We start from the raw sequence: 12,047 nt of genomic DNA on the forward strand, positions 1-12,047 counted from the left end.
GCTGAAGAAACGGTCTGAAAGAAACACCCAAATCAAGAACAGAACTAAAGCAGATGTGACTTTACCCAAAATATCAATAAACAGGTCGCACAGTTCCTACGCTTTTCCTTTCCCTCTTCTTTTTGTTTTGGTGAGCGCTTTCCCACTGAACTACATCTCAGAATTTTAATTTCAGTTTTTAATTTTGAGACTAGACCTTGCTAAACTGTCCCACTTGGCCTAGAAGTGATTATTCTCCTGTGTCAGTCTCCAAATAGCTGGGATTGTGGATAAAAACCGCGGTGTCTAGCGCTGTCTTTTCTTTTAGTATTTTGGCAATTTGATGTATATTCATCTTTGTATTAATAATGCTAACACACACTCTTGATAGTAAGAAATTTGCCCGTTCACTATAGGAGAGATCTTAGTGGGAGGTTTACTTGTGTCTTCTAATTTTTCAAGACATGCTTACTGCTTGTGCAGTTAAACTCTTTTGACTTTGGCTAGAACTAGCCAGTACCAGTCAAAGAGAATGGCTCAGTTCCATCCCCCACTTTTTTAAAACTAATTTTAAAAATAATCCGCAAAGCTCTTACTGAAGTCCTTACACCTGGCACCTGTAGTCCTCATGGTCTGAAGAGTTTGTTCTGGTGAAATTTTGGAGCCGCTGGAGAAGCATCAAGTCTCTGAGCATCTCCCCTCTTAGCCCTCAGTTTGTCATTGCAGATTTCCCTGCTGTTTGCTGTGAAGGGAAGGGAAGGACTCTGCTTGCTGCGGTCCCTTGCTCTCTCATCTTCCATGGTGGCCCCCGCTGAACTGCTGCTTCCTGCCCTCAAGCCTGAGGGTGCTCACTGTGCCCATTGTTCCCTGAAACAATGAGATTAATGACAATAGTTTCTGTTCACCTGTTCCCACCATCGCCAACAATCCATTTTCATTTCTGTATCTTTTCATCAGAGGCAAACAGAGGGAATCAAATAAACTTGCATAATTCCATTTAACAATAATCAGTTGATTATTCTCAGTTGATTATTCTCAGACCAACGACTAGAAAATGGGCGGAAGTGGGCCAAAGTCCAGACTTTGCTGGGTGCTGGCAGATCTTAGGTGTGTTTAGTACCTTTTGTTCCGATTTTACTAGATTGTATTTGATAATGGTAATTAAATTTTAGATGGGTACCATGGATGATTGATTACATTATTTTTCCATATGAGAAAAACTATTGGTATAAAATGGAGTTGTGATTAATTACATTATTTTCTTTTCAAAGATGGGAAAATCTCCTCATGTAAACAGGGGCTTTTCTTTCCCAGGCTGTGCTATTAATATGCTAATGTGGATGGGCTTTCATAGTTGACTTACACAGTGAAAACAAAGCCTGTAGGAGAGCAGCCTGATTCCTGCTTATCGCCCAAGGGTTTGTCTCATTTGCTAAGTAGAAACACGCGTTACACACTCAGGTTTTTATCTTCTGTACTAGGAAGCGTCACAAGACTTTTGAGCATGCTTTGGAAAGAGAACCTGGGGCCAAGCTTAGGCTCTACTGCTTTGTTGGTAAAATGAACCTCAGGACTATGAGGGTGAGCAAAAGCTTTAGAAGGAAGGTAGCAAGCGTAAGGGGGTGCATCACTGAGCTGTTATTGCATAGGTCAGGTCTTAAGTAGTCTTCCATCTGTGTGAGGCCAATTGTTTAAAAACCTTCTTGATCCCCAAAGGATGACTTGTGGGGACAGGAGGGAGTTTGTTCACTAGCTTTCTCTACAGTCACTCCAGGTGAAGCTGGCATTCCCATGATTTTGGGTCATGCCACTGATTCCATGCTATAGAGCTGGGTAGTTCTCAAGGATGGTGGGAAGAGAGACTGAGCTTAGGCTTTGGCAATGCAGTGTGCAAACTCTCATTAATGATCTTACAACTTATTTTATGAAGTAGTGACGTGCTGAGACAGACCGATTGCCCCAAGACAGACCAGCTGGAGAAAATCGGAGACTATGCATTTGACATATCAGTATGAAAAATATTTTTATCATCGTTGGCAAAAAAGTTACTGCCCTTTTCCACCGTTGCTTTCCATCCATTTCTACCACACTTTATCAATTTTTGGTGTATCATATTTTTATAAAATTAGATTGGAATGCCCCTTTCTTCTTCATGTCTTGAGTATGCCACAGCATGGAAAAAAATTACCACTTAGATCATATTTAAGGGTTGGAAGGATGGCTCAGGTGTAAAGTGCTTGCTTTGCCTTGTGAAAACCTGAATTTTATTTTATTTTATTTAAAATTATTTTTGATGATGATGGTAGTGGTGGTAGTGGTAGTGGTAGTGTTGTGCCCAGATCGTAACCCCCCAGAGAGACCACCAAGGACGAGCATACCAGAATGCAAAAGCAAGGTTTATCTGTTTCAAGTCATGACAGGGAACTCATCTCAAGCCATCTCAAGTGAGGCAGAGAAGAGTTACTCTTTCTTGGGGAAGTTAGTTTTTATAGGCAAAACCCATAAAATTTCTTAGAGGGGAGGGCGTTAGTACGGGTCCATCCTTGATTGGTCCAGTTTTTCCCGGGCCTGGACTTGATCTTATTCTAGCTTATCTGTTTGCTCTGTCAGGAGTTTTACAACTCCTCTCCGGGGTCTGGTCATGTTTTCACATTTCCCCCTTTCTTTCTTCCTAGAGGGGCTCAATCATGGGCCCCTAACTTGCTCTAATTTAAGAAATGTTTATGTTTTCACTTTAGGGTCTGTACATGACTTATGTTCGGTGGTCCTGACTTGTGTATAACCCCGTTGTACCATGAGATATATGCTGTCTATCCTCTGTTTTATAAATTGTACTAGTCTGTTAAGGATATAGGGCCTGAGTAAGATAATGAGGATCACAGTGGGCCCTATTAGACTTGCCTCTATGTTAGGGAGATTTTTTGACCCAGCATGTTAGCCTTATCTGAAGAGGGAACATGGATGATGTATTTTGTTCTGGAACTGCTTTGAGCTGACACTGGGGCGCAGTTGTTGGGCGGGAGGCAGAAAGCTGAAATGCTGGTCAAAGACTGGGCAAGGGGCATTTGTCAGAAGCATGTAGCTGCCTGACCCCATAGGACAGGGAAGAATCATGTTAGCTGGTCTGGTCTGCGTCAGCTTTTAGCAAGTCCGGAGCTCACAGTCGTCTGGAGCAGTGTAGTCAGCAACTGAAGCTTGGAGGTGACTGCCAGGCAAGTGGAGATCTGTTGAGACAAATTTAAACTAGAAACAGAAGTTAAAATTTATGAACTTATTTGGAATCCTTAGGTCCATATCCTTAGTAATGGGAAAAACACTAATCCCAAAACTATGAGAGAGGAAAATATCATCTTTAGGAATAGTTATCTGGGGTCCTTCCAACCTCTGTGAAGTGGGTCTAGGTTTTATGACTCTTTTGATCCTTTGAGGCCTACTTACAAAATGACATAAAAGTTTTAGATACATTAGTATTACCAATCTGTACTGATATCCATATTGTAAACAAAGCAGGTAATGGGTATCTGTAAAACAGCAGAAGTGGACTCATACCTTTGAGTCTCAACAAGAACTACAGATTTGGGTTAAAAGCTTGTGCATTTTCCTTCTGTCCAGAAAGCCAGGTATAAATTGGACAGAGATTTTTGACCTGATGAGAAGCACTTTTAGGTTTATATTTACATATATTTAGATGACATCTAAAACAAATTCAAAATGTTGAGCTTGTCACTGAACAATAAGTAGTCATTGCTCTACCAGCTCATCAGGGCTCCTAAATGTTAAGCTCTGAACCATAGAACAGGAGAGTAATCTGAAACATATTTTATCTTAAATCTTTTTTTTGAGATTGTCAAAGCTTAGAATTTTTTTTATCCTAAAAGTGAGCTAACAAGCTAGCTATATCCTTGCAGAAGGATCTGGTTATCTGATGCTGCCACGCTGACAAAGTTAGAGCTAGCCTGATCATCAGTACTATCAGAAATCTGAGAAGGATAATATCTGAGTGCAGACCAAGAAGCTTCCAATCCTATAAATTACAGGGACCAATCCCTACCCAGGTCTCCAGAGCGTTGGAGGCACCAGCATCAATCTTTTTTCACCATCCGGCCCATTACAATCCTGTTTCCTGACTTTAACACCAGTGGCTCCGTCACAAGCTTCCCATCAGCTCCTTCACCAGACTCGAATGTGACCATCATTTCTCCATCAGGCTGGGGAATGCTTCGGAAGAGACAATGTTGCTCCCAGATGAACTGTCCAGTCAACTTGATATCCACATCTACCTGGCCAACCCTGGTGACATTATCTTTGATGTGGTAGGGAAGACACTCAGACATCAAGGGGTCCTCATTTAGATTTACCAGGTAGGGAGTCTTTTACAGTACCACCATCCTCTCGGACAGCCATGCCCATCTTAGCTAGCAATGTTTCTCTCTCCATTCTGAGGGCTTTAGTCTTAGGAGGCTTTTTTTCCTAAGTCTCATTTATCTTGGCAATAATCTTTTCTGTCTCCTGTAGCCTCTCTATGGCCTCCTCAGGCCCAATCTGGGGCTCAGCACTGGGGGAGAAGGAGGGCTCCAGCTCCCCATTGTGTGGAGGAGGAGACTAGGGTGAAGCTGGGGTGGGAGGAGATGATACCACTGACAGAGCATCTCCAGGACTGTTCTCTTTTACCTTTAGAGCTCTTAGGGCAGAGGCTAAGAGTCCCTGAGCCATCAGCAGCTCCCAAAAATGCGCCACCTCCTTCTGCAGCTCTCGGGTAAGCCAGGCATTGGGGCATCTTGCCCTGTGGTCAGTGTAGCCATGATCCAGGCAGAGACATTGTGGTGCCTTGTATGTAATCTTCTTTGGAGACCTTGGGTCACTGCTAGGATCTGGAAGCCTGTCTGATATAATAAGCTTTTAGATCAACATTTAAATGCCATATTCTGCAGATCTCTGAAGTATGAGGGCTGTCCAAGTGTATCTGAATAGACAAACTTTGATTCTAGTTACTTGTTTCAAGCTCAACCCTGAAAACATATGCAAGGGACTGAGTAAATAAGTAAACATATCCCTGTAATATTATATCAGTATTTACTTATCCTGATTATAATTAAAAAAAAAACTTGATTATTTATGACTATTTATGTTCTTTAATAGTCTATAATAAGTAGCCTAAAAACAATGCTTTTAAATTGAAGCTCTTCTAGCATCAAATATGGGTTCAGTAAAGAAACCAAAATAAAATATCAATATAAAACATATATATGTATCATTTTATCTAAATAACTTGAGAGCTTAACAAACTTAGCAAATACAAGGAGGCTAGGCAACATTTTTAAACATTTTTAAGTCATTGGTTTTTAATTATAAAAACTGTTTTTAAAAGTTTAAGATCTCTCAAATGTCTTTTGTAATATCAGCAATAAAATATTATTATTATTTTTTACTTTAAGGGGGAGAAAACATGGCATAAATTACAAAGTTTAGCTGCCAGAGCAAGGTATATTCCTGTGTAAAAAAGCATTTAGGTGCAGCTTTAATATTTATCAAATATCTTATCTATTAAACATATGTTGTTATCTATTTAAATTTTTTTAGAAACTTGTTGAACACTTGGTAAAGACATAAGTACTTATGTGTTAACCCGAGTTGATCTTTATAATCATAGTAAAAGATGGCTGCCAGCCACATGGCTGCCCATGAGGTCACCAGCCAAAATGGAGGAAGCCACGTGGTTGCTGTTTAAAGCACGTTTTTTAAAAAAATAATAATTACTTGCACATATACATACAGTTGGATCCAAGTTATTTATATATATATATATATATATATATATATGTAAAGTTAAAGCTTGTTTATATTTTTAAGTCACATACTTGTACATTTACATATATAAGCAGTTTGTAGAATCATTAGCCATTTTTAAGATGAAAACCAACCAGAATTAAATTTAGTATTTGCAAGTACTAAAAAACAGTTTATATTATATTTTTTGACCTTTCATAACCTTTTATGTTCCCTCAGTCCGTTTCTTTGATCCTTCAGACATTTATTCTAGACAAATTTTGCTTTTCTTTAAAAAAAAAGAAACCCAGAAACTCTTACCAAAGTCTTTTTTTGTGATTTTCTTTAGTAATCCAGAATATATTGTAAAGTTGCAATATTTTAAACAAGAACAGAAATACATGCATATACCATAACAAGAATAACTCTAAATTTGCATCAGCACTGTACCATAAACAAGAAACTGTTGGTTAAATTTATAACATAGCCACGGTAGCTTATCAATCATAGGCAGTGACATTCCATTCTTGGAGCCAGACCTTGATCAGGTTTTAGCCCCAGGGCAGTTCTTGGGAGCCCCATGCAACAGCATGGAAGAGAAAGAGGACAGCTCTGTCCCATGTCCACGTGGGAGCCCAGCCAGAACCTGCCAGCAATATCTGGGCCCCACAGTGCTCACAGCCCACCTTAGCACACAGCCATGCCTAGTTCCCATGCAGCCTCTGGGCCAACCTGGCTGCCTCTATTATACAGCTCTCTGAGCAAGCTGGGCGCTCCCCTCCCCAACCCAAACCCGCTGCATCTAGGCCCTGTGATGTTCACAGGCCACCTGGCCCTCTCAGTGACACTCTGGGTCTCTGAAGTAGCAGCGGCAGGTTAAGTCTAGGGGTGAGAAAGTCGACAATGAAAACCAACAAAGAGAGAAAACAACAAAGCCACAATCAAAACAAGATACAAAAAGACACCAACAATTTCCCAGGACAAAGAACAAGTAGGCACTCCCTCCTGGGGCAGGGGGAGATACCCAAACCAAATGGTCACCTCTGAGGTGGCCTCAAATGGCTCAGGACCAGGGGGTCCTCGCCCAAATCAGGGAAGGAGGCGTCCCTCTTCCCCTCTCAGGATCACTGTCCGGATACATCTGTCCCAGTGAGAGCCTGCAAAAGCACAAATTGGTGCCTGTAAAAGTACAAATCGGTAGACCGGTAGAAAACTAAAGTAACAAGAGAGAGACGTATACAGGACAGACATAAGACAGAGAGTGCTCTTACCGATCGGTGCAGATGGACCTCTGGAGCTCTTAGGGGTCCCGGCGGGGGGTCTCTGGGGATCCCGGATGAGCCCCCAAATGTTGTGCCCAGATCGTAACCCCCAGAGAGACCACCAAGGACGAGCATACCAGAATGCAAAAGCAAGGTTTATCTGTTTCAAGTCATGACAGGGAACTCAACTTAAGCCATCTCAAGTGAGGCAGAGAAGAGTTACTCTTTCTTGGGGAAGTTAGTTTTTATAGGCAAAACCCATAAAATTTCTTAGAGGGGAGGGCGTTAGTACGGGTCCATCCTTGATTGGTCCAGTTTTTCCCGGGCCTGGACTTTATCTTATTCTAGCTTATCTGTTTGCTCTGTCAGGAGTTTTACAACTCCTCTCTGGGGTCTGGTCATGTTTCACAGTGGTATGTGTGTAAGTGTGTGTGTGTGTGTGTGTGTGTGTGTGTGTGTGTGTGTGTGTGTACAAGTATGGGTGCATGTGTGCCATGATGCATGTATAGAGATCAGAGACAACTTTTGGGAGTTATTTTTCCTTTTTGGCCATGGGTTCCTGGGTGAGCCCACAAAGATTCCAACTTGTGGTTTGACTCAAGGTCAGAGAGTCCGAGTTTATGTTGCTCTCCAAGGCTGCCTAATAGGGTGCAAAGGCATGGTTACCAGTGTCTTATACTTCAAAGACAAGATGCTTTGCTGTGGACATGGTTATCAGGTGTTTCGAAAGGTCTACACTTGTTTGTACATTGTGCTTTGATCTTGAAAGGGGGAGGTTTTTACCTCACCCTTTGCTAGTGTATAAAAAGCTCATTAGAAATAAACTGGTGTTGACCCAGGGCCCTCCAGAAGCTATCCTGCATCTCTGTCTTTTTCTTCTTCTGTATTTCTATATAGCATTTCTCAATTCCTCACTCCCCTCTTCAAGGGACCCTTCAATAGGTTGGGGTTGAAACCCAACACTGGACCCTGACAGGTTCCAGGGATCAAACTCAGGCTTCATTTATTCAGGCTTGAATGACAGGTACTGATACCTTCTGAGATATTTTGTCAGTCATGACTTGTATTTTATTTATTTATCTTTGAGACAGGGTCTTATCTGAGTTATAAAGCTCAGGGTGTCCTCAATATTGCAATCTTTCTGTCTCAGTCTCCCTAATGCTGAGATTAGAGACATATACTATTATATTATATTGGACTTTTCTATTAACATTTAAGAATAAAGATAATTTATTTTTAAAACAATATTTGAGACTCTTATTGATGTAATCTTTATCTTTTAAATATACATTTTTCCTATTGTAGTATTTATGTAACATGAAGATACTTTGAATAATTAGTGTATTATTCTTATGATTTCTAATTTCAAATATCTATGCTTAAAAAATTACCTGGCTCCAGGCTTCCCTTTTCCCCTCCCAAGAACAGGTATAGCCAAATCAAAACTGAACTACCCCATAAGTCTTCTAACCATTTACTTATTCAGGAAATGTTAATGGGGCATTGCAAAGTGCCAGCACTGTTCTGGGTGCTGGGGAAACAGTACTGAATGGAACATACTGGCTACATGTTAGAGGGCTGGGGAACTTAGAATAAAGTAGAGATTGCAAAGGAGACATAAGAAATTAGTTCATAACTTAAAGTATTTGATTGGAAATGCAGATATGTTTTGGAGTTTCAAATCTAAGTTTTCTCTGGGTTAGTGTTGAGTGACATTTTCTCTCTCTCTCTTTCCTTTCTTTTCTCTCTTCCTTCCTTCCTTCCTTCCTTCCTTCCTTCCTTCCTTCCTTCCTTCCTTCCTTCCTTCCTTCCTTCCTCCCTCCCTCCCTCCCTCCCTCCCTCCCTCCCTCCCTCCCTCCCTCCCTCCCTCCCTCCCTCCCTCCTTTCTTTCTTTCTTTCTTTCTTTCTTTCTTTCTTTCTTTCTTTCTTTCTTTCTTTCCTCCTCCTCTTCCGCTTCTTCCTCCTCTTCTTTCTTCTCTTTGCAAGACAGGGTTTCTCTGTGTAACCCTGGCTGGCCTGGAACTTGCTCTGTAGACCAGGCTGGCCTCAAACTCAGAGATCCCTCCTCTTGCCTCTGCTTCCCGAGTGCTGGGATTAAAGGTGTGTGCGACCACACCTGGCTCCGCTGTTTCCTTACAAATGGTGAAGTCATACTTTGTATGCTGAGTGGAAGTCTTCTATATTTGAACCGGTAAATCAACTTGGTTGGTGTCCATGACATGGGCTAATCATTAATGATATACCAAGGTCAAGCATTTCAGTATAGTTGCTCTGAGGTATGATACTAAGGGTATCAGTATTCCCAAGTCAGACTCTGTAAAGCAATCTGGAGTATGACTAAAGGAAGAAAATCAACTAGGAAACAGTTTAAGAATATGGGAAGCACAGAATACTTTCTTTTTTTCACTTAGCAAACGGCAGTGGAAGGTTTTGCTTGGCAATAGACCACTTGCTTAGCCTCCCCCAAGGCCCTGGATTTGCTCTCTAGTATTGGGGTGAAAAGCCACAGAAAAAGGTATCTGCACTCCTGAACCTGGAGTTACAGACTGTGAGCCACCCTTCGGGTGCTGGAACCAGCAAGAACAGTGAATGCTTATAACTCTGAGTCTTCTTCTCAGTCCCATCAGTGTTTCTTAAAATGAATTTCAGAACCACCCAGAAAGCTTGTTAAAGTGTTGTTTTCCTGAACATACAGCCAATGTGCTAAATCAGAGTCTTTGCACGGATTTCAAACACTTGCACATATTTGTACCAACAGGCTTATAAAATTTTATTTATGTGTACCCATGTGTGTCTGTGTGAGTGTATGCCACATGTGTGCCGGTGTTCAAGGAGGTCAGAAATGGGCATTGGGTCCTCTGGAGCTGGAGTTCCATCTGTCTGTGAGTCACTAGATGTGGGTGCTGGAAACCTAAGGGACCTCTGGAAGAGCAGGAAGCACCCTTAACCACTAAGCCATCTCTGCCATCCCTGGATATTACACATTGCGATGTACCACACACCCTGTTCAAGTCTCCATCTGCACAAAATTAAGAACTGTGATAAGTCAGGTCTTGAGCTTTTGCTCAAGCAATTATAAATGTAGCACATAAAAAGGCCCAGGTTTTAATGACTGATAGATGAGCCTCAGATGCATCAGCCTCAGATGCATCAGGAAAGGCATGGAGAGAGCTCTTCATTTGCTTCTTACCTCTTTTTTCTTCCTCTTACTTATATATGATGATCATGAATTATGAAATAATAGGGAAAAAATGGAAGGACTTTTAAAACGAGTCTTTTCAATGACTGATCATGTAACCTTTGTCCCCATTGAAAACTCTGTGTATGGCATGGACTTATTTTTTAATTCTGTTCTGTTAATTAAAATTTCCTTAGTATTTTAATATAATTCACCCTTTAAAGATAGTTGTATATGGGGACAACACATGTGATAAGGCAAATGTCTCTTTTCTGAGGCATTATTTACCTTATTTGTTCTCTTGAGTAGGATTTAGACCTAACTTTCCTAATTCAATAAAAAGACCCATTGATATTTTGAGTGAGATTGCAAGAAATATATAAATACATTTTGAGAGAACTATCCTTTTCTATGCCTTTTTTTATTTTTATATGGGAAGACTGGCTAGTTCCTTATTTATTTAGGTCTTCTTCACTAAAGTTTTATAACTCACCATTTGTGATATATTTCAGTTTTTATAGTGTTTTAAATATGTTTAAACTTTTCCCCTAAATCTTTGCAGTAATACCAGGTAATACATACTATGCTCTTAGCAGAATATCACATTTAGAGCTCCACATATCCATCTGTTTCTCATAGATGATCCTGATAATAATCACTGGGGCCAAAATCATGCCTGATAATTCTGTAAATTGTTTTATTTTTCTTTTTCACTTTTTAACTCATACTCAATCGGTAAGGAGACAGTAAAGCCATGGGAACATCTCACTCCTCATCAAATGTTTTGTTGCAAAGTGAATAGTTGACCTGGATTACTCCATTTAAGGATCAGCATGGAGCTGTCTTACTGAGACATGACAGCAGCTCTGGCTGACTGCCTGTTTTTTTACACACTGGTGAAATCTGGCTGTGTATTTCATGTGGTTTGTTTAGTCAGAGACCAAACAGATTTCTCAGTTATTTTCATATGTGGTCCTGGGCAGTTCTTCCCAGGCATCTGGTTTTCCAACTATTCTTACTCCTATAGTTTGCTGCTTAAAGCTAGGACCTAGATAACTTGGTATTCATATGGTGATTTTTTTCTGTAAGAACAGAGTACCATGTGTCTGAAGTCTGAAAAGAATATAATAGACCTTTAGTTAGTTACTCTTGTCCTTGGAAGCCACTGACTTCTCACATTTAAAGCACATGTCCACCGAACATTGTCATTTCATAAAAATGCTCTCCCAATGTTTCATTGACCTGTAAATAGTATGTGAAGAATTAAGCCTTAGAAGTGGAGGTCAAAGTTAGGGTATTTGCATTTTTAGTTAATAGATCTAGTTGGTTAGGAAGCAAGATGTTTCTAAATATTTCAGAATGATGCTGGCAAGGATGTTCTGGAGACATAAAAGGTAGAAAACTGGCTTGTAGCTGGAGAATTTTCTCTCTGGTCCCACCAAACCTCAGCAGTCCGACTGCCCACTTATAAAATAAACACACAGACACTTATATTATTTAAACTGTTTGGCCTAATGGCTCAGGCGTCTAGCTATCTAGTTCTTACATCTTAAATTAATCCATTTCCATAAATCTATACCTTGCCACGTGGCTGGTGACTTACTGGCATCTTCACATGCTGCTTGTCATGGCGGCGGCTGGCAGTATCTCCCTCCGCCTTCCTGTTCTTTCTTTTCTCCTCTCTGTTAGTCCCGCCTATACTTCCTACCTAGCCACTGGCCAATCAGTGTTTTATTTATTGACCAATCAGAGCAATTTGACATACCGACCATCCCACAGCACTGGCTGTTGGGTCATTTCTGGATATAATTCAGTATAGTAATATCCAGGGTCTTACACAGGTTTCTAAAGCCATGAGTACA

This window comes from Peromyscus leucopus, chromosome 3 (assembly GCF_004664715.2).
Source record: "Peromyscus leucopus breed LL Stock chromosome 3, UCI_PerLeu_2.1, whole genome shotgun sequence".
NCBI classification, from domain to species: domain Eukaryota; kingdom Metazoa; phylum Chordata; class Mammalia; order Rodentia; family Cricetidae; genus Peromyscus; species Peromyscus leucopus.